Source organism: Oncorhynchus gorbuscha, linkage group LG07, assembly GCF_021184085.1.
Source record: "Oncorhynchus gorbuscha isolate QuinsamMale2020 ecotype Even-year linkage group LG07, OgorEven_v1.0, whole genome shotgun sequence".
Classification (NCBI taxonomy): domain Eukaryota; kingdom Metazoa; phylum Chordata; class Actinopteri; order Salmoniformes; family Salmonidae; genus Oncorhynchus; species Oncorhynchus gorbuscha.
Genome location: NC_060179.1, coordinates 6,780,872 through 6,804,702, shown reverse-complemented (window position 1 = coordinate 6,804,702; position 23,831 = coordinate 6,780,872).

The following is a 23,831-nucleotide window of genomic DNA, read 5'->3' as shown; positions in this document are numbered from 1 at the left end:
GACAAGAAACGTTCCAGGAAAGGATAGAATTACTAGACCAATCAAAAGAAGGATTATGACACACTAGCCAGGGATGACCCAAAACAACAGGTGTAAAAGGTGAACAAAAAATAAAAAAAGAAATGGTCTCACTATGGTTACCAGATACAGTGAGGGTTAAAGGTAGTGTTTCACATAATATACTGGGGAGAGGACTACCATCCAAGGCAAACATGACCGTGGGCTCCCCTAACTGTCTGAGAGGAATGTCATGTTCCCGCGCCCAGGCTTCATCCATAAAACAGCCCTCTGCCCCAGAGTCTATTAATGCACTGCAGGAAGCTGCCGATCCGGTCCAGCGTAGATGGACCGGTAAAGTAGTACATGTACTTGACGGAGAGGACCGTCTAGTAGCGCTTATCAGTCGCCCTCCGCTTACTGATGAGCTCTGGCCTTTAACTGGACATGAAATGACAAAATGACCAGCGGAACCGCAATAGAGACAGAGGCGGTTGGTGATTCTCCGTTCCCCCTCCTTAGTCGAAATGCGAATACCCCCCAGCTGCATGGGCTCAACACCAGAGTCAGTGGGGAAAGATGGTAGTGTCGGAGAGAGGGGAGACACAGTTAACGCGAGCTCTCTTCTATGAGCTCGGTGACGAAGATCTACCCGTCGTTCAATGCGAATAGCGAGTTCAATCAAAGAATCCACGCTGGATGGAACCTCCCGAGAGAGAATCTCATCCTTAACCTTAGCGTGGAGTCCCTCCAGAAAACGAGCGAGCAACGCCTGCTCGTTCCAGTTACTGGAGGCAGCAAGAGTGCGAAACTCTATAGAGTAATCCGTTATGGATCGATTACCTTGACATAGGGAAGACAGGGACCAGGAAGCTTCTTTCCCAAAAACTGAACGATCAAAAACCCTTATCATCTCCTCTTTAAAGTTCAGATAATTGTTAGTACACTCAGCGCTTGCCTCCCAGATAGCTGTGCCCCACTGCCGAGCCCGACCAGTAAGGAGTGATATGACGTAGGCAATCCGAGCTCTCTCTCTTGAGTATGTGTTGGGTTGGAGAGAGAACTATATCACACTGGGTGAGAAAGGAGCGGCACTCAGTGGGCTGCCCAGAATAACATGGTGGGTTATTAACCCTAGGTTCCGGAGGCTCGGAAGACCCGGAAGTAGCTGGTGGCACGAGACGAAGACTCTGATACTGTCCTGAGAGGTCGGAGACCTGAGCGGCCAGGGTCTCAACGGCATGTCGAGCAGCAGACAATTCCTGCTCGTGTCTGCCGAGCATCGCTCCCTGGAACTCAGAGTAGTAGAGAGAATCCATAGTCGCTGGGTCCATTCTTGGTCGGATCCTTCTGTTATGCGGGTGAATGAGGACCCAAAAGCGACTTGGCGAAAACAGAGTCTTTAATCCAGTAAAGTAAAAATACAATCAAAAAACACAATTTCCACTCGTAATGACGAGAACCGACTGGAGACTCGATCTTGAACTGCAGGTTGCCTCGGGAAGGCACTTGAACTTAGCAGACTCAGACACCTGCTCACCACGCAGCATCTGAGGGAAACACGACACGACAGGGCGATACACAGACACAGCACGGTGAACAATAGACAAGGATCCGACAGGACAGGAACGGAAAACAAGGGAAGAAATAGGGACTCTAATCAGGGGAAAAGATAAGGAACAGGTGTGGGAAGACTAAATGATTGATTAGGGGAATAGGAACAGCTGGGAGCAGGAACGGAACGATAGAGAGAAGAGAGAGAGGAAGGGAGAGAGAAAAAGGGGAACGAACCTAAAAAGACCAGCAGGGGGAAAACGAACAGAAGGAAAAGCAAAATGACAAGATGATATAAGACAAAACATGACACAGATACATACAACCTGTCTAACCTTCCAACCCTACTACAGTATTGCTCAGATACATGCAACCTGTCTAACCTTCCAACCCTACTACAGTATTGCTCAGATACATGCAACCTGTCTAACTTTCCAACCCTACTACAGTATTGCTCAGATACATGCAACCTGTCTAACCTTCCAACCCTACTACAGTATTGCTCAGATACATGCAACCTGTCTAACTTTCCAACCCTACTACAGTATTGCTCAGATACATGCAACCTGTCTAACCTTCCAACCCTACTACAGTATTGCTCAGATACATGCAACCTGTCTAACCTTCCAACCCTACTACAGTATTGCTCAGATACATGCAACCTGTCTAACCTTGCTGCACTGACACGACCTTCATTCATTTTTAGCCATGTGTACTGCTAACTCTTGCATTCCTTACTATCCACACATCAGAAAGCTCAAACTCAGTTAATTGGCCAGACAGGCAAGTAGCTGACCGCAGGTGAGGTTCTTCAGCAGTGTGATCAACAATAAAATCCACTGTACAGTTCCAGTCCCCACCTAAAACCATACACCCCTCTTGGTCACACTGTCTTAAGGTTTCCTTTATTTGATCAAATACAGCAATATGCTCTGTACCCTCATTAGGAGCATAAACATAACAAAAATAAAAAATAAAAACCCATAACATCCACCTCGACCAATAAAACCCGACCCTTGACAATCTCTGATGTAAATACCACAGTCAACCCTACGCCTGAGGAAAACAAGATTGCCACCCCAGCACTGAAATTAGTACCATGACTGAGTGTATGCTGCCCCTCCCACCACATACCCCAGTCAACCTGATTTTCCTCATCACTATGTGTCTCCTGTAAGAAAACTACATCAAGCCTTTTCTGTTTTATTACTTCTAATACCCAAGCCCTCTTATTCCTGTCCCTTCCCCCATTAATACTGAGAGAACCTACCCTTAGTACTTCTAATACCCAAGCCCTCTTATTCCTGTCCCTTCCCCCATTAATATTGAGAGAACCTACCCTTAGTACTTCTAATACCCAAGCCCTCTTATTCCTGTCCCTTCCCCTATTAATACTGAGAGAACCTACCCTTAGTACTTCTAATACCCATGCCCTCTTATTCCTGTCCCTTCCCCATTCATATTGAGAGAACCTACCCTTAGTACTTCTAATACCCATGCCCTCTTATTCCTGTCCCTTCCCCCATTCATATTGAGAGAACCTACCCTTAGTACATCCTGTTAGGAAATTATGATTAATATGACTGAACAAATCATTTTAAATGGAACTGTAAGTAAACTTATACTCTGTTATAAGTTATATCTGATTAACAATATGAGTTCATAAGAAGGGATTGTGAGACACGGACAAGGAGTAATTAAAGTTTATGAACTCCATTCCAACTAGGCAGAAACAAATGGGTTGGGGACTGAGTAAACACATAAGGTCGTTAGCCTATGGTTGACCCAACTGAAACTTAGCTCTGGGGTTTTTAGATAAGGCAGTGAGTGCATTCCTAGGTTTTCTACCTAATAAAACTGTCAGTTCACTGGTGATCGATAATGTTGAGGAGTCAAAAGTTATCTGCGAGTGTGGTAGTAAGTGAGAATGAACTTTTAACCTTACTTTGTCCCGGTCGAGAGGAGGGGATTCTGTTAAAGCAGTGAAATGACGGCATGATCTATATATAAACTGCTGCATGTGTTTAAGTGGGAGCGCGCTCCGAGAATAAATTCTATTACCTATTATTTAAAGACTGGTCTGCGTCTATTTTATGCAAACAAGAAATCTTACAAATTCTCATAAAATAGATGAAGGGCTTTCAATTGATGAAAGCACATTGGCATAATTAAATTATACTAATACCTCCATATAGAAAAGAGAAAGAGACAAGAAAAGCAGAAGAAACCACAGAGAAACCAAGGAGAAAAAAAGACACCCTATGAAGTATGATCATCAACATTATTTTTCCTTCTCTTAACCTGACTATGTTTCCCACCAACTTTTGCTGCTGCAACAGCAGTGATACATTTCCTCAAGCGAAACCGCTTCTTCTCACTCAATTGGTCTAACCCCACCGTCTTCTGTAACATCACAGCTGACCTCACAAACTTATCAACATCAAAATAATCTGCCAATTTGACAGATTTCCTTAAAGTCTGATCCAGAAACGAATTTACCTCCTCTAGATCATAAACTGAGTCCTCACCATCAGCTGTCATTTCCAAAGAGATATCCATATCCTTCTCTTGATCCTCCTCAGCTGAGACCACAGACAACTGACTCCCCTCTACCACATCCCTTTCAACACTCCCCACTTGCACCTCATCACTCGTACCAGGCATCTCCTCCACTACCTGGGATACTAGCCCCACCTGAACATCACTACTCATAGTGGGCATCTCCTCCACTAACTGGGAGCATAGCTCCACATGAACCCCAGCACTCGTAGTGGGCATCTCCTCCACTACCTGGGAGCCTAGCTCCACATGAACCCCAGCACTCATAGTGGGCATCTCCTCCACTACCTGGGAGCCTAGCTCCACATGAACCCCAGCACTCGTAGTGGGCATCTCCTTCACTACCTGGGAGCCTAGCTCCACATGAACCCCCTCCTGTACCCAGTTACTCATAGTGGGCATCTCCTTCACTACCTGGGAGCCTAGCTCCACATGAACCCCCTCCTTTACCCCAGAACTCGTACTAGGAACCTCCTCACCAGTCTGATGAACTGGCTCTTCAGATACATCCTTACCTTTTACAACAATACTTTTCTGCTGCATAACATTTCCCTCTGGTACAAGTTGCAACTCTGTGCCCTCAACAAGGATAACTTGTTCCTCAGCAACAGATGCTTGTGGCTGCTCTACCGCTGTCAGCTCACCTCTCCCTACATCAGCGGGCCCAGGCATTACGATGACCACCTGTGCCCCTCCCTCTGCCTTCTACCTTTTCGGGCAAGCATGTCGCTTATGACCAACATCCCCACACTCAAAACACCGTTGACTACCCGTACTAGCATAAGCCATATACATTCTATTGTCATACTTGATTTTAAACGATAACTCTATAGTCTGCTCCGGTGAGTCCAAAAACATAAACACCTGTCGCCGAAATGACATTACCTGTTTCAACGGCGGTTGTTTGCAACCCAACGGGACAACCTTCATTGAACTGGCGAACTTCCCAAAGCGCAATAACTCGCGCTCCAATAGCTCATTTGGAATAAACGGTGGTACATTTGAAATCGTTTCCCTTGTTGACGGAGAAAAAAGCGGCATAACTTGAAGAAACATTCCTTAAAGAAGTACACCATGCTCAACCATACGATCTACAAGACACTCTTCTTTAAGAAATACCACCCTGCTCAACCGTACAATCTACAAGACACTCTTCTTTAAGAAATACCACCCTGCTCAACCGTACAATCTACAAGACACTCTTCTTTAAGAAATACCACCCTGCTCAACCGTACAATCTACAAGACACTCTTCTTTAAGAAATACCACCCTGCTCAACCGTACAATCTACAAGACACTCTTCTTTAAGAAATACCACCCTGCTCAACCGTACAATCTACAAGACACTCTTCTTTAAGAAATACCACCCTGCTCAACCGTACAATCTACAAGACACTCTTCTTTAAGAAATACCACCCTGCTCAACCGTACAATCTACAAGACACTCTTCTTTAAGAAATACCACCCTGCTCAACCGTACAATCTACAAGACACTCTTCTTTAAGAAATACCACCCTGCTCAACCGTACAATCTACAAGACACTCTTCTTTAAGAAATACCACCCTGCTCAACCGTACAATCTACAAGACACTCTTCTTTAAGAAATACCACCCTGCTCAACCGTACAATCTACAAGACACTCTTCTTTAAGAAATACCACCCTGCTCAACCGTACAATCTACAAGACACTCTTCTTTAAGAAATACCACCCTGCTCAACCGTACAATCTACAAGACACTCTTCTTTAAGAAATACCACCCTGCTCAACCGTACAATCTACAAGACTCTCTTCTTTAAGAAATACCACCCTGCTCAACCGTACGATCAACAAGACACTCTTCTTTAAGAAATACCACCCTGCTCAACCGTACAATCTACAAGACACTCTTCTTTAAGAAATACCACCCTGCTCAACCGTACAATCTACAAGACACTCTTCTTTAAGAAATACCACCCTGCTCAACCGTACAATCTACAAGACACTCTTCTTTAAGAAATACCACCCTGCTCAACCGTACAATCTACAAGACACTCTTCTTTAAGAAATACCACCCTGCTCAACCGTACAATCTACAAGACACTCTTCTTTAAAAATACCACCCTGCTCAACCGTACAATCTACAAGACAGAAATACCACCCTGCTCAAACAATCTACAAGACACTCTTCTTTAAGAAATACCACCCTGCTCAACCGTACAATCTACAAGACACTCTTCTTTAAGAAATACCACCCTGCTCAACCGTACAATCTACAAGACACTCTTCTTTAAGAAATACCACCCTGCTCAACCGTACAATCTACAAGACTCTCTTCTTTAAGAAATACCACCCTGCTCAACCGTACGATCAACAAGACACTCTTCTTTAAGAAATACCACCCTGCTCAACCGTACAATCTACAAGACACTCTTCTTTAAGAAATACCACCCTGCTCAACCGTACAATCTACAAGACTCTCTTCTTTAAGAAATACCACCCTGCTCAACCGTACGATCAACAAGACACTCTTCTTTAAGAAATACCACCCTGCTCAACCGTACAATCTACAAGACACTCTTCTTTAAGAAATACCACCCTGCTCAACCGTACAATCTACAAGACTCTCTTCTTTAAGAAATACCACCCTGCTCAACCGTACGATCAACAAGACACTCTTCTTTAAGAAATACCACCACCGCTTCATTCATCCGGGATTCATAAGCAACATCCTCATATCCCACCTTCTCTCCTACGGCCACCAGAAACTCCTCCACCGTGACAGTAGCTTCAGTAACACACCTAAAGCTGTGACAGGGACGGCAATCCCCATTCGGGCTGCCATCCCCGCCAAAATCAGGGTAATTTCTATACGAAAAACAAAATACTTTATTCTACCACAACAAAAATAATAACCTTAATCATGCACAGAAGAAAACCAAAAAATGCCACCAAGAAATAGCAAACCGAAAGAAAGTTGTGAATATCTAACTCTCCACAACACACGGACTCCTTCACTCAAACAATTCCCAGCATGCACCAATCACTCCCAGCATGCAGAGAGAGAAAGAGAGAGAGAGAGAGAGAGAGAGAGAGAGAGCTGTTCACCTAGTCACCTCATCAGCGCTACACACTGCTGGCATCATAGATAATGGCAGGACGATTACTGGCCCCAACATATAAGAGGGAATTAAGCTGATGTTGGCAGGCAGAGAGAGAGAGACAGAGACAGAAAGAGACAGAGACAGAGAGAGAGAGAGACAGAGACAGAGACAGAGACAGAGACAGAGACAGAGAGAGAGAGAGAGAGACAGGGAGAGACAGGGAGAGACAGGGAGAGACAGGGAGAGACAGAAAGAGAGAGAGAGAGACAGAGACAGACAGACAGAGAGAGAGAGAGAGACGGAGACGGGAGAGAGAGAGAGAGAGAGAGAGAGAGAGAGACAGAGAGAGAGAGAGAGAGAGAGAGAGAGAGACACAGAGACAGAGAGAGAGAGAGAGAGAGAGAGAGATTAGCTATGGGGGCCTCCTCAATGCTTTATTGAAATTGCAGTGATGCCAGACAGGCGAGGCTAGCTTCAACATAACATATCAATGAGGCTGTGTGGAAAGCCAATCACACAGCCAGGGTGCCACTAATTCATTTCAACCCCAAATCTCCAAATTGACCAGATGAAATTAGATACATCCAAGCTGTTCAAACTATCAACATTTTTCAGCTTTTCAAATGTAGCTTTTTTCTCAACAACTTGCTTCCTTTAACTGTGAGCGTTTTGATATATAGTTAGTTGTCAAATGAAATTCCACTGGTGCTCCTCTTGTGTTTTCCAACACAAAAACTATTAATTATAACTTTAAAGGAATCAGACTTTAATGAGAAGCTATCCGAATCCTAGCAGGTCTGACAGTTAGGCTCAATATAAGTCCTCTTGGCATTTCTACATATTGCATCTCCGTTTCTTCACAAATGAAAGTGAACTTGTGTTGCCACAAGTTCTGCCGCTGCTAAAATTACTACGTTGACTGCAAACCTGCACCGACACTGACTCAGTTTCAAACACATTAAATATTTAATGTGCTAGAATTGTCTTTCTGTGCTCTGAGACATGATTTGTGTCCCAAATGGCAACATATGCTGTTTGAATAGAATGAATGTAGTACACTAAACTCTTAGAAAAAAAAGGTTCCTAAAGGTTTCTTTAGCTGTCCTCTTTGAAGAACCCTTTTTTGGTTCCAGGTAAAACCATTTTGTGTTCCAGAATGGTTCTACATGAAACCAAAAAGGTTCTACCTGGAGCCAGAAAAAGGGTTCTTCAAAGGTTTCTCTTACTGGTGACAACCCCCAAAACCTTTTAGGTTCTAGATATAATGTATTATAGTGTTGAGCCAGTAACTGAAAGGTTGCTTGATCAAATCACTGAGCATGACAAGGCAAACATCTGTTGTTCTGCCCCTGAACAAGGCAGTTAACCCACTCTTCATAGGCCATCATTGTAAATAAGAATTTGTTCTTAAAACCTCTTGGTACTTGGGGGCAGTATTTTCATTTTTGAAAAAAAAAACGTTCCCGTTTTAAACGGGATATTTCGTCAGGATAAGATGCTAGAATATGCATACAATTGACAGCTTTGGAAAGAAAACATTCTAAAGTTTCCAAAACTGTAAAGATATGGTCTGTGAGTATAACAGAACTGATGTTGCAGGCGAAAGCCTGAGAAAAATCAAATTCGGAAGTGCCCCAGGTTTTGAAAGCGCTGCGTTCCAATGAGTGTGCTATGAACCAGCTTACGCTTTCTACGTATTCCCCAAGGTGTCTACAGCATTGTGATGTAGTTTTACGCATTTATGTTGAAGAATAGCCGTAGGCGGCCACATTGCGTAAGTGGTCACATGGTGGCTCCGAGAGAGATTCTCGCATAAAATACAGAGGTAGCCATTACTCCAATCGGTCCTAATGAAAAACAAATTGTCCCAACGGATTTCTCAGCCAAACATGAAGAACAAACGGAGCTATTTCGCCTACAAAAATAATATTTTGGGAAAAAATGAAATGTATCTACCTGGGAGTCTTGTGAGTGAAAACATTCGAAGCTCATCAAAGGTAAACTATTTAATTTGATTGCTTTTTCTGATTTGTGACAAGGTTGCCTGCTGCTAGCAAGGCATAATGCTATGCTAGGCTATCGAAAAACTTGCTTGTCTAGCTTTGGCTGTAAAGCATATTTTGAAAATCTGAGATGACAAGGTGATTAACAAAAGGCTAAGCTGTGTCTCAATATATTTCATTTGTGATTTTCATGAATAGGAATATTTTCTAGGGATATTTATGTCCGTTGCGTTATGCTAATTATTGTCAGGCGATGATTACGCTCCCAGATCAGGGATGGGGTATATCAAGAGTTATTAAACTGACTTGCCTAGTTAAATCAAAATAAAATTCTGCGTTCCATGCAGAGTGTACAAAGGGAACAGGTTGACATTGGGGAGGAAAACAGTCTGTCACTGCCAATAAAGAGAACCACTTCATAATTAAATGGTTTAAATCAAGTAAACACAATGGCAACATTAACAACCTTATGTTACACCAGAACACCCATACGATTCACGTTTTACAAAGACTGAATTGCTGTCTTTCTCTATGTCTCCTCATCCACACCGGTTCGCCAAACATCACCGTGAAACCCGAAGTCAACCAAAGTACAGATGGTGAGTAGAAACGCATTGGAATTTGTAGATACTCAGGAAGAGCAGATGTGTGCGACATTTAACCATTTAACCATTTAACCGTTTATAAAAATGGTTGTTTGTTTTTCATAAGATTTTTTTTTCTTCTTAGATTTCAGATGGTAATGAGATTTTTTTATTTTATTCGATTAACTAGGCAAGTCAGTTAAGATAAAAATTATATATACAATGACCGGCCTACCGGGGAACAGTGGTTTAACTGCCTTGCTCAGGGGAAGAACAACAGATTTTTACCTTGTTTTCTCAGGGATTTAATCCAGCAGTCTTTCGGTTGCTGGCCCAACGCTCCAACCACTAGGCTCCCTGCCGAGATTAACGCTAAGCTCCATAAATATCATATGCACACATTGTGTGCATATCATTAAAAGTAGCAAAGGTTTTAATTTGACATTAAATACCACACATTCAATATTAACCACATCCGAGCACATAGGACACACAAGGAATAAGCACTATGATGCAAAGTGTTAATTGTGTGTCCTATCAGTAGATAGACATGTCTCTTACAGAAGTGAGACACTGCTATCCTATGGAGCCCTTACTACAGTATGTTTCAAGGAAATCTCTCGTCTGTCTGTCCTTCAGTCCATCCACACAAGGCAGTCCATGTGTCACGAACCGACTCGTAGACCGTAACAAAGAGGGAGACAACGGGGGTAACAGAACAGTAAAAAAATATATTTATGAAACAAAGTAACCTATATACAAGTAACAATGGTGTGTGTAGTCAGTGTAAGTGAGTAGATGCATAGATGGTGATAATGAGGGGTGTTGAGAGGTGCCGAAGGAAAACAACAAACGACCCTCCCGGCTCCGCCCACCGACGTCCTATTAAGGACAAAATTCCACCCTCCCGGCTCCGCCCAACCGTCCTATTAAGGAAAACAGCTTCACTGCGTGGAGAGAGTGTCCCGTTTCCCTGACGACCCTCCCGGCTCCGCCCACCGGCGTCCTATTAAGGAAAACAGCTTCACTGCGTGGAGAGAGTGTCCCGTTTCCCTGACGACCCTCCCGGCTCCGCCCACCGACGTCCTATTAAGGAAAACAGCTTCACTGCGTGGAGAGAGTGTCCCGTTTCCCTGACGACCCTCCCGGCTCCGCCCACCGGCGTCCTATTAAGGAAAACAGCTTGTCTGCGTGGAGAGAGTGTCCCGTTTCCCTGACGACCCTCCCGGCTCCGCCCACCGACGTCCTATTAAGGAAAACAGCTTGTCTGCGTGGAGAGAGTGTCCCGTTTCCCTAACGACCCTCCCGGCTCCGCCCACCGAGATCCTATTAAGGAAAACAGGAGCAAAGAGAAAGAATTTGGCAGACAGAGTGGGAGGGACGTCACAGAGTGGGAGGGACGTCACAGAGTGGGAGGGACGTCACAGAGTGGGAGGGACGTCACAGAGTGGGAGGGACGTCACAGAGTGGGAGGGTTGTCACAGAGTGGGAGGGACGTCACAGAGTGGGAGGGACGTCACAGAGTGGGAGGGTTGTCACAGAGTGGGAGGGTTGTCACAGAGTGGGAGGGTTGTCACAGAGTGGGAGGGTTGTCACAGAGTGGGAGGGTTGTCACAGAGTGGGAGGGACGTCACAGAGTGGGAGGGACGTCACAGAGTGGGAGGGACGTCACAGAGTGGGAGGGACGTCACAGAGTGGGAGGGTCGTCACAGAGTGGGAGGGTCGTCACATTGTAACATAGTGGGAGGGTCGTCACAGTGTGACAGAGTGGGAGGGTCGTCACAGTGTGACAGAGTGGGAGGGTCGTCACAGTGTGGGAGGATCGTCACAGAGTGGGAGGGTCGTCACAGAGTGGGAGGGTCGTCACAGAGTGACAGAGTGGGAGGGTCGTCACAGAGTGGGAGGGTCGTCACAGAGTGGGAGGGTCGTCACAGTGTGGGAGGGTCGTCACAGAGTGACAGAGTGGGAGGGTCGTCACAGAGTGGGAGGGTCGTCACAGAGTGGGAGGGTCGTCACAGAATGACAGAGTGGGAGGGTCGTCACAGTGTGGGAGGATCGTCACAGAGTGGGAAGGGCTTCACACATGAAAGACTTCAAGGTCATAACACTGGACAACAGGTCTGTATGTCTAGTCTGCTACCAGCTACTGGACAACAGTCCTGTATGTCTAGTCTGCTGCCAGCTACTGGACAACAGTCCTGTATGTTTGGTCTTTTGCCAACCAGGGCTACACATGAGTATTCCTCCAGAAGTCCTCCAACCATCTGTGAGCTATACCTCTCTACTGCAACATTAAGGCTTATTGCTCCCTTAAAATAAACGCTGCCGTGATGAAGATAAATCAGGTCCTGAGCCTAAAGAAAGGTTAGGATAACAACATAGTTACTGTGTGATTCATCCTCACTAAACTTCTGTTTTACAGTGGGCCGTAATTAAACTTGAAAACGTACATTTGTGTTCAGCCATCATGAACTGTAACCGGGAGAGCTGTTCCAGGAGGTTTCTAATACAGTTATCTTTCTGCTGTTCCAGGAGGTTTCTAATACAGTTATCCTTCTGCTGTTCCAGGGGGTTTCTAATACAGTTATCATTCTGCTGTTCCAGGATGTTTCTAATACAGTTATCCATCAGCTGTTCCAGGAGGTTTCTAATACAGTTATCCTTCTGCTGTTCCAGGGGGTTTCTAATACAGTTATCCTTCTGCTGTTCCAGGAGGTTTCTAATACAGTTATCCTTCTGCTGTTCCAGGAGGTTTCTAATACAGTTATCCTTCTGCTGTTCCAGGGGGTTTCTAATACAGTTATCCTTCTGCTGTTCCAGGGGGTTTCTAATACAGTTATCCTTCTGCTGTTCCAGGGGGTTTCTAATACAGTTATCCTTCTGCTGTTCCAAGTTTCTCCACTTCCTCTTCTGCTGTTGTTTCTCCTCTTCCTCTTCTGCTGTTGTTTCTCCTCTTCCTCTTCTGCTGTTGTGTTTCTCCTTCTCCTCTTCCTCTTCTACTGTTGTGTTTCTCCTTCTCCTCTTCCTCTTCTTTGTTTCTCCTTCTCCTCTTCCTCTTCTGCTGTTGTTTCCCCTTCTCCTCTTCCTCTTCTGCTGTTGTTTCCCCTTCTCCTCTTCCTCTTCTGCTGTTGTTTCCCCTTCTCCTCTTCCTCTTCTGCTGTTGTTTCTCCTTCTCCTCTTCCTCTTCTGCTGTTGTTTCTCCTCTTCTTCTTCTGCTGTTGTTTCTCCTTCTCATCTTCCTCTTCTGCTGTTGTTTCTCCTCTTCTTCTTCTGCTGTTGTTTCTCCTTCTCCTCTTCCTCTTCTGCTGTTGTTTCTCCTCTTCTTCGTCTGCTGTTGTTTCTCCTTCTCCTCTTCCTCTTCTGCTGTTGTTTCTCCTCTTCTTCTTCTGCTGTTGTTTCTCCTCTTCCTCTTCTGCTGTTGTTTCTCCTTCTCCTCTTCTTCTTCTGCTGTTGTTTCTCCTTCTCCTCTTCCTCTTCTGCTGTTGTTTCCCCTTCTCCTCTTCCTCTTCTGCTGTTGTTTCCCCTTCTCCTCTTCCTCTTCTGCTGTTGTTTCCCCTTCTCCTCTTCCTCTTCTGCTGTTGTTTCCCCTTCTCCTCTTCCTCTTCTGCTGTTGATTCTCCTCTTCCTCTTCTGCTGTTGTTTCCCCTTCTTCCTCCTCCTCTTCTGCTGTTGTTTCTCCTTCTCCTCTTCCTCCTCTTCTGCTGTTGTTTCCCCTTCTCCTCTTCCTCTTCTGCTGTTGATTCTCCTCTTCCTCTTCTGCTGTTGTTTCCCCTTCTTCCTCCTCCTCTTCTGTTGTTGTTTCTCCTTCTCCTCTTCCTCCTCTTCTGCTGTTGTTTCCCCTTCTCCTCTTCCTCTTCTGCTGTTGATTCTCCTCTTCCTCTTCTGCTGTTGTTTCCCCTTCTCCTCTTCCTCCTCCTCTTCTGCTGTTGTTTCTCCTTCTCCTCTTCCTCCTCCTCTTCTGCTGTTGTTTCCCCTTCTCCTCTTCCTCTTCTGCTGTTGATTCTCCTCTTCCTCTTCTGCTGTTGATTCTCCTCTTCCTCTTCTGCTGTTGATTCTCCTCTTCCTCTTCTGCTGTTGTTTCCCCTTCTCCTCTTCCTCTTCTGCTGTTGATTCTCCTCTTCCTCTTCTGTTGTTGTTTCCCCTTCTTCTCTTCCTCTTCTGCTGTTGTTTCCCCTTCTCCTCTTCCTCTTCTGCTGTTGATTCTCCTCTTCCTCTTCTGCTGTTGTTTCTCCTTCTCCTCTTCCTCTTCTGCTGTTGTTTCTCCTCTTCCTCTTCTGCTGTTGATTCTCCTCTTCCTCTTCTGCTGTTGTTTCCCCTTCTCCTCTTCCTCTTCTACTGTTGTGTTTCTCCTTCTCCTCTTCCTCTTCTACTGTTGTGTTTCTCCTTCTCCTCTTCCTCTTCTGCTGTTGTTTCCCCTTCTCCTCTTCCTCCTCCTCTTCTGTTGTTGTTTCTCCTTCTCCTCTTCCTCTTCTGCTGTTGATTCTCCTTCTCCTCTTCCTCTTCCTCTTCTGCTGTTGTTTCCCCTTCTCCTCTTCCTCTTCTGCTGTTGTTTCTCCTCTTCCTCTTCTGCTGTTGATTCTCCTCTTCCTCTTCTGCTGTTGATTCTCCTTCTCCTCTTCCTCTTCTACTGTTGTGTTTCTCCTTCTCCTCTTCCTCTTCTTTGTTTCTCCTTCTCTTCCTCTTCTGCTGTTGTTTCTCCTTCTCCTCTTCCTCTTCTGCTGTTGTTTCTCCTTCTCCTCTTCCTCTTCTGCTGTTGTTTCTCCTTCTCCACTTCCTCTTCTACTGTTGTGTTTCTCCTTCTCCTCTTCCTCTTCTACTGTTGTTTCCCCTTCTCCTCTTCCTCTTCTGCTGTTGATTCTCCTCTTCCTCTTCTGCTGTTGATTCTCCTTCTCCTCTTCCTCTTCTACTGTTGTGTTTCTCCTTCTCCTCTTCCTCTTCTTTGTTTCTCCTTCTCCTCTTCCTCTTCTGCTGTTGTTTCTCCTTCTCCTCTTCCTCTTCTGCTGTTGTTTCTCCTTCTCCTCTTCCTCTTCTACTGTTGTGTTTCTCCTTCTCCTCTTCCTTTTCTTTGTTTCCCCTTCTCCTCTTCCTCTTCTACTGTTGTTTCCCCTTCTCCTCTTCCTCTTCTGCTGTTGTTTCTCCTTCTCCTCTTCCGCTGTTGTTTCTCCTTCTCCTCTTCCTCTTCTGCTGTTGTTTCCCCTTCTCTTCCTCTTCTGCTGTTGTTTCTGCCATAGCAGAACATTCCAATGTATATTGGACTATAAGGTCCATGGCTATAAAGCACAGAGTAGGGGGAGGGGCTGGGGAAACCACATCCAGAGATGAAGGCCCATCACACCGGCCACAGACAGACAGACAGAGAAAAAGAGAGATAGAGAGAGAGAGCGGTATGGGGGGGTGACAGAGAGAGAGAGAGAGAGAGAGAGAGAGAGAGAGAGAGAGAGAGAGAGAGAGAGAGAGAGAGACGGACAGAATGACAATGAGAGAAAGAGAGAGAGCGAAAGAGAGAGATATACTATAGAGACAATAACTTAGTACCTTATTTTCCTCATTAAGGCGAAGCTGTCATTGTACTGTGAAATGTTTACTGTAGCCCCTGTGTCTTGCATGACAGCTGTCTATGTGTTGTGCAATAACTGAGCGCCTCTCTCTCTCTCTCTCTCTCTCCCTTGTGAAGTTACCAGAGGTGGTGAGCCATGTCCTCTTAATGAGACGTATGTACAGTGGGGCCAACGTTGGGTGCAATATTCTTTTACCCAGACTTCCAAATGGCGAGAGCCAGCCACATCTTAAAACAATCACTCAATTAACCCTTAATTGGATGCTAGTGTTTTTCTCCCCATTTCCGGGTAAACAAACAACCACAAAAACCTCTCAAAAAGTTTGATGTGTTTATGTCTTTTATTTGTTGTTGTTATATTTGTTTATTATTGTATTTGTTCGTGTTGTATTTGTTGTGTTGTTTTTGTTGTGTTGTTTTTGTTGTGTTGTTTTTGTTGTGTTGTTTTTGTTGTTTTGTTTTTGTTGTGTTGTATTTGTTGTGTTGTTTTTGTTGTGTTGTTTTTGTTGTGTTGTATTTGTTGTGTTGTTTTTGTTGTGTTGTTTTTGTTGTGTTGTTTTTGTTGTGTTGTTTTTGTTGTGTTGTTTTTGTTGTGTTGTTTTTGTTGTGTTGTTTTTGTTGTGTTGTTTTTGTTACGTTGTTTTTGTTACGTTGTTTTTGTTTTGTGTTGTATTTGTTGTGTTGTTTTTGTTTTGTTGTTTTTGTTGTGATGTTTGCTGTTTGCTTAGAAATTCTAGGGACAATTAGGAGGCCTGCGTCTTGTGACCGTAGCGTACGTGTAGGTATGTAAGGCAGGACCAAATCGGAAAGATAGGTAGGAGCAAGCCCATGTAATGCTTTGTAAGTTAGCAATACAACCTTGAAATCAGCCTTTGTCTTAACACAAAGCCAGTGTAGGGAAGCTAGCACTGGTGTAATATGATCAATTTTTTGGGTTCTATTCAGGATTCTAGCAGCTGTATTTAGCACTAACTAAAGTTTATTTAGTGCTTTATCCGGGTAGCCGGAAAGTAGAGTATTGCAGTAGTCTAACCTAGAAGTAACAAAAGCATGGATTCATTTTTCTTCATCATTTTTTGGACAGAAAGTTTCAGATTTTTGAAATCTTACGTAAATGTAAAAAAGCTGTCCTTGAAACAGTCTTGATATGTTCGTCAAAAGAGAGATCAGGGTCCAGAGTAACGCCAAGGTCCTTCACGGTTTTATTTGAGACGACTGTACAATCATCAAGATTAATTTTCAGATTCAACAGAAGATCTATTTTTTTCTTGGGACCTAGAACAAGCATCTATGTTTTGTCCGAGTTTAAAAGTAGAAAGTTTGCAGCCATCTACTTCCTTTTTTCAGAAAAACAGGATTGTAACGAGGGCAATTTTGAAATGTAATGCTGTGTGTCATCCGCATAGCAGTGAAAGTTAACATTATGTTTTCGAATGACATCCCCAAATATATAGTGAAAACAAGAGTGGTCCTAAAACGGAACCTTGACGAACACCCAAATGTACAGTTAGTTTGTAAGAGGATAAACCATTCACAGAGACAAACTGATATATTTCCAACAAATAAGGCCAGCACTTGTCTGTGTAGACCAATTTGGGTTTCCAATCTCTCCAAAAGAATGTGGTGATTTATGGTATCAAAAGCAGCACTAAGGTCTAGGAACATGAGGACAGATGCAGAGCCTCGGTCTGACACCATTAAAAGTTCATTTACCACCTTCAGTGCAGTCTCAGTGCTATGATGGGGTCTAAACCCAGACTGAAGAATTTCGTATACATTGTTTGTCTTCAGGAAGGCATTGAGTAGCTGCGCAACAGCTTTTTCTAAAAAAGTTTTGAGAGGAATGGAAGATTCGATATAGGCCGATAGTGTTTTTGATTTTCTGGGGCAAGGTTTGGCTTTTTCAAGAGAGGCTTTATTACTTCCAATTTGAGTGAGTTTGGTCCACATCCGGTGGATAGAGAGCTGTCTATTATGTTCAACATAGGAGGGCCAAGCACAGGAAGCATCTCTTTCAGTAGTTTAGTTGTAATAGGGTCCAGTATACAGCTTGAAGGTTTAGAGGCCATGATTATTTTCATCATTGTGTCAAGAGATATCGTACTAAAACACTTGAGTGTCTCCCTTGATTCTAGGTCCTGGCAGAGTTGTTCAGACTCAGGACAACTCATGATCATGATCTTTTCCTCAAAGAAGATCATGGATTTCTTACTGCTGAAGTGAAAGCCATCCTCTCTTGGGGAATGCTGCTTTTTAGTTAGCTTTGCGACAGTATCAAAAAGACATTTCGGATTGTTCATATTTTCCTCAATTAAGTTGGAAAAGTAGGATGATCGAGCAGCAGTGAGGGCTCTTCGATACTGCACTGTACTGTCTTTCCAAGCTATTCGGGAAGAATTCCAGTTTGGTGTGGCGCCATTTCCGTTCCAATTTTCTAGAAGCTTGCTTCAGAGCTCGGGTATTTTCTGTATACCAGGGAGCTAGTTTCTTATGACAAATGTTTTTAGTTGTTAGGGGTGCAACTGCATCTAGGGTATTACACAAGGTTAAATTGAGTTCATCAGTTAGGTGGTTAACTGATTTTTGTCCTCTGACATCCTTGGGTAGGCAGAGGGAGTCTGGAAGGGCATCAAGGAATCTTTGCTTTGTCTGAGAATTTATAGCACGACTTTTGATGCTCCTTGGTTGGGGTCTGAGCAGATTATTTGTTGCGCTTGCAAACGCAATAAAATGGTGGTCCGATATTCCAGGATTATGCAGACCCCCAGTGTGACAACCCCCAGTCACGCCCTCACCTACTCCACCATAGAAAATAAGGACTCTCTATGGTCAGGACGTGACATTTGTTTATGTTCTATTTGTTTATGATGTAATTGTTTGTGTTTGTTTCTTCAAACTGTAAATCAAGAGAGTATGTGCATCTGCACTCATGCATTATGAGAAGAGGAGTCATGTCTTGTCTGGTGCTACAAACCCCACATCCATCTCTCCTACAACAGCATGGTTTCTCTCCTTTACACTGTTAACCCTATCCACTCCCAGCCAGCCTGCCCACCAGCCAGCCAGGCTCCTAATAACAAACACACAAATAGATCACAAATAGATCTGCAGGAAAGGCTAATGATCTGCACGAAAGGTTAATGGTCTGGAGGACACGTTAATGGTCTGGAGGACAGGTTAATGGTCTGGAGGAAAGGTTAATGGTCTGGAGGACAGGTTAATGGTCTGGAGGACAGGTTAATGGTCTGGAGGACAGGCTAATGGTCTGTAGGACAGGCTAATGGTCTGTAGGACAGGCTAATGGTCTGTAGGACAGGTTAATGGTCTGGAGGACAGGTTAATGGTCTGGAGGACAGGTTAATGGTCTGGAGGACATGCTGACTCCCCTTTAACTTCTCATAACATTTACCACAGGTTGTCTCCCAAAAGGCACACCATTCCCTACATATTACATTACTTTTGACCAGTCGCTAGTTGCTGGTCAGAAGTAGTGCACTACATAGGGAATAGGGTGGCATTTGGGCTGCAGGCAGGGTCTGGTCTGGTCCAAACCTGGACTGGAATTATTTACATAAGCAGGTGATTCAAAAATAATAAACTGTGTTTTAATTGTTGAATCAAATCAAATTCAAGTTTATTGGTCGCGTACTAGCATTTGCATATGATATCGCAGGTACAGTGAAATGTTTACGTGCAACATCACTATTCTGGACGGTTCTGACTTAGAATATGTGGACAACTACAAATACCTAGGTGTCTGGTTAGACTGTAAACTCTCCTTCCAGACTCACATTAAGCATCTCCAATCCAGAATTAGATCTTTACTCATGCTGTCATACATACTCTCGTAAAACTGACTATCCTACCGATCCTTGACGGCGATGTCATTTACAAAATAGCCTCCAACACTCTACTCTGCAAATTGGATGAATTTGTCACCAAAGCCCCATTAAATACCCACCACTGCAACCTGTATGTTCTCGTTGGCTGGCCCTCGCTTCATATTCGTCGCCAAACCCATTGGATCCAGGTCATCTATAGGTCTCTGCTAGATAAAGCCCCGTCTTATCTCAGCTCACTGGTCACCATAGTAGCACTCACCTGTATCAGGCGCTCCAGAAGGTATATTTCACTGGTCACCCCCAAAGCCAATTCCTCCTTTGGCCGCCTTTCCTTCCAGTTCTCTGCTGGCAATGACTGGAACAAATTGCAAAAATCACTGAAGCTGGAGACTCATATCTCCCTCACTAACTTTAAGCATCAGCTGTCATAGCAGCTCACAGATCATTGCACTTGTACATAGCCCATCTGTAAATAGCACATTCAACTACCTCATCCCCATATTGTTGTTTATTTTTTTGCTCCTTTGCACCCTAGTATCTCAACTAGCATATTCATCTTCTGCACACCTATCACTCCAGTGTTCATTGCTAAATTGTAGTTACTTTGCCACTATGGCCTATTTCTTGCCTTACCGCCCTAATCTTACCTCATTTGCACACACATACTTAGATTTTTTCTATTGTGTTATTGACAGTACTTTTGTTTATTACATGTATAACTCTGTGTTGTTGTTTGTGTCTCACTGCTTTGCTTTATCTTTGCCAGGTCGCAGTTGTAAATGAGAACTAACTGGCCTACCTGGTTAAATAAAAGTGAAAAAAAGTACACCAGACCTCCCAAGCCAGCCCAGTAAACCAGGCCTCCCAGTCAGTACACAAGGCCTCCCAGCCCAGTACACCAGGCCAGGCCAGTACACAAGGTCTTCCAGCCCAGTACACCAGACCTCCCAAGCCAGCCCAGTACACCAGACCTCCCAAGCCAGCCCAGTACACCAGACCTCCCAAGCCAGCCCAGTACACCAGGCCTCCCAAGCCAGCCCAGTACACCAGGCCTCCCAGCCCAGTACACAAGGCCGTCCAGCCCAGTAAACCAGGCCTCCCAGTCAGTACACAAGGCCTCCCAGCCCAGTACACCAGGCCAGGCCAGTACACAAGGCCTCACAGCCCAGTACACCAGGCCAGCCCAGTACACAAGGCCTCACAGCCCAGTACACCAAGCAAGCCCAGTACACAAGGCCTCCCAGCCCAGTACACAAGGCCTCCCAGCCCAGTACACCAAGCAAGCCCAGTACACAAGGCCTCCCAGCCCAGTACACCAAGCAAGCCCAGTACACAAGGCCTCCCAGCCCAGTACACAAGGCCTCCCAGCCCAGTACTCCAGGCCAGCCCAGTACACAAGGCCTCCCAGCCCAGTACTCCAGGCCAGCCCAGTACACCAGGCCAGCCCAGTACACAAGGCCAGCCCAGTACTCCAGGCCAGCCCAGTACTCCAGGCCAGCCCAGTACACAAGGCCATCCCAGTACTCCAGGCCAGCCCTGTACACAAGGCCAGCCCAGTACTCCAGGCCAGCCCAGTACTCCAGGCCAGCCCAGTACACAAGGCCAGTACACCAGGCCAGCCCAGTACTCCAGGCCAGCCCAGTACACCAGGCCAGTACACCAGGCCAGCCCAGTACTCCAGGCCAGCCCAGTACACCAGGCCAGTACACCAGGCCAGCCCAGTACTCCAGGCCAGCCCAGTACTCCAGGCCAGCCCAGTACTCCAGGCCAGCCCAGTACTCCAGGCCAGCCAAGTACACCAGGCCAGCCCAGTACACCAGGCCAGCCCAGTACACCAGGCCTTCCTCCATAGTAACGCTGTGATGTGTTACTATCTTCCTCTCCACTAATACACAAACTACAAAACAACGTCATATTTTTATGCTGACTGTAAATTATTAATTGTTCAAATATTTTTGCAGGATATGACCTTGGTTAAAGAATGACTTCAGTGTAGGTTTTTGTAAAGTGACAGTGACATATCAATCAAGAGTAACCATAATCTCCCAAAAAAGCAGAAAACCTGGATTATTTTACACGAGCACGACAATGCAGATTTATGTGAGAGCTAAAAAAGTCACCAATAAAGAAAAGCAACTTCCTTCCACATAAAAGCCCTGACAACGTTTTTGTTTAAAACATCTCTGGTTCATTCAGGAAAATATAAGATAATTACTACTTCTATTTATGTGTTCTCTGATATTCCTCATCTCAATTATTCCTTCATTCCCTGTCTCCTGTCTCCTCCACTCCTCCGCTCATTTGGCATTAGCATTTAAAAACTGTTGCATTTGAGATGCGGCGAGATGTTCTGTCGTCAAGACTGTAGGAAATCTGGAGCATTTGGGAACTTCACAACCTTCCCTTTGCTGGTGTAGCACACTGTGATCTGATAACCACCTCTAGTTTGGAACGTAGAGTTTACTGAAGTTGTCTGTTCACTCATTTACATTCTGGGTGTTTTTGCATTTCTATTCCTTTTTTTCCACGTAAAAATGAGACTTATTCGTAAAAATGCAGAATTGTGGACATAATAGAAGATATGTTTTGACAAATGTCAAATTTGATTTCTGTTTTCTTCATTGTGAAAGACTGGCAATGGATTAACACAGCACTGGTACAAATCATTTTCAGAGAATGATTGATGTTTTAATTCAAAGTAAACTAACAATAAAAAGCCATTGGGGCTTTCTGAATTTGAATTTAAGCTATTCATTGTTGTCATGTCGGCCTTTTTACATTAATGCCAATTCCAGTTACAAAAGCTCATGCCAAGTTATTATAGGAGAAGATTTCAGTCAAAGCCACCTCTTTTGATTCAAATGAGATTTTTTATTTTATTTTACTAGGCAAGTCAGTTAAGAACAAATTCTTATTTTCAATGATGTCCTAGGAACAGCGCCCTCGAGCACCAGAGGGAGGAAGAGCAGGAGCAGGCATGACAGTACCCCGCTTCTAGGGGGGTACCTGGGCGAGCCAGCCGAGACATGGGTGCCGGGCAAACCGGCTAAGGTAAACTCCCGACGAAGCGGCAGGGGCGTTTGAGCCCGGCAAACTGGCTGAGGCATAGAAGACTGACGATCCGGCTGAGGCATGAACACCTGCCGAACCCGCTACAACGTGGAAGCTCGAGGATCCGACGGAGACGTGACAGTCTTACGAGCCGGCTGGGCAAACAAGACCTGACGATCCGGCTGAGGCCCGACGTGGGATGAGCGCCTTCCGAGCCAACCGGGGAAAGGAAACCTCTCGAGCCAGCTAGGGAGTGGAAGCCCGACGAGCTGTCTAGGCACTCCCAGTTCCATCAGTGGCGACCCAGGACCGACGTCACCACCAACCGGAATGCCAGTACTCCCCAATGCTTCATGTGATGGCTTCGGGATACTGTACGGACCGACGCCGGACAGGAGAAGCAGGTACGGGGAGTCAAACATTTATTCTGGAACAGACATGAAACATGACAGTAACAACGTCAGCACACAGGTAAACAAGGACATATGACAAACAATCCCGAAGCAGGGAACAGAGCTAGGAAACAGACAGATATAGGGAAGGAAATTACACAAGTAATGAAGTCCACGTGAGCCCAATGAGCGCTGATGCGCATGACGAGGAAAGGCAGATGTGCGTACTGAAGGTGGCTTGAGTGCATAATGTTGGGGAGTCTGGAGCCCTCGAGTGCCAGAGGGAGGAAGAGGGAGGAAGAGCAGGAGCAGGCGTGACACAGGTGGTGTGCTTTCGTAACCGCAAGGGTTGCTGGGTTAAACCCTGGTCTGCTGGCTGATGCTAAAACAAAAATATGTGTTGAGCGAACTATTAAACAGTGGTGGAAAAAGTACTCAATTGTCATACTTGAGTAAAAGTTAATACGTTACTAGAAAATTACTTAATTAAAAGTGAAAGTCACCCAGTAAAATACTACTTGAGTAAAAGTATAGAAGTATTTTATTTTAAATATACTTAAGTATCAAAAGTAAATGTAATTACTACAATATACTTAAGTATCAAAAGTAAATGTAATTACTACAATATACTTAAGTATCAAAAGTAAATGTAATTACTACAATATACTTAAGTATCAAAAGTAAATGTAATTGCTACATTATACTTAAGTGTCAAAAGTAAAAGTTTAATTAATTTCAAATTCCTTGTATAAAGCAAAACAGAAATCTAAATTTACGGATAGCCAGGTGCTCCAACACTCAGAAATAACTTACAAACAAAGCATCCAGGCTGTATCACACGATCGGGAGTCACATAGGGCGATGCACAATTGGCCCAGCGTAGTCCAGGTTTGGCCGGGGTTGTAAATAATAATATATTCTTAACTGACTTGCCTCGATAAATACAGGTTAAATACAACATGTAATAAATCAAATAAAATGTGTTTAGTGAGTCCGCCAGATCAGAGGCAGTAGATGAGGCAGAGATGACCAGGGAATGTTGTTTTGATAGACATGTGAATTAGACAATTTTCCAATCATGCTAAACATTGAAAATGACACCAGTACATTTGAGTGTTATGAGAATGAATGGAGTAAAAAGTTCATCATTTCATTTAGGAATGTAGTGAAGTAAAAGTAAAAGTTTAAGATCAATTCGTCTTCTAATTAA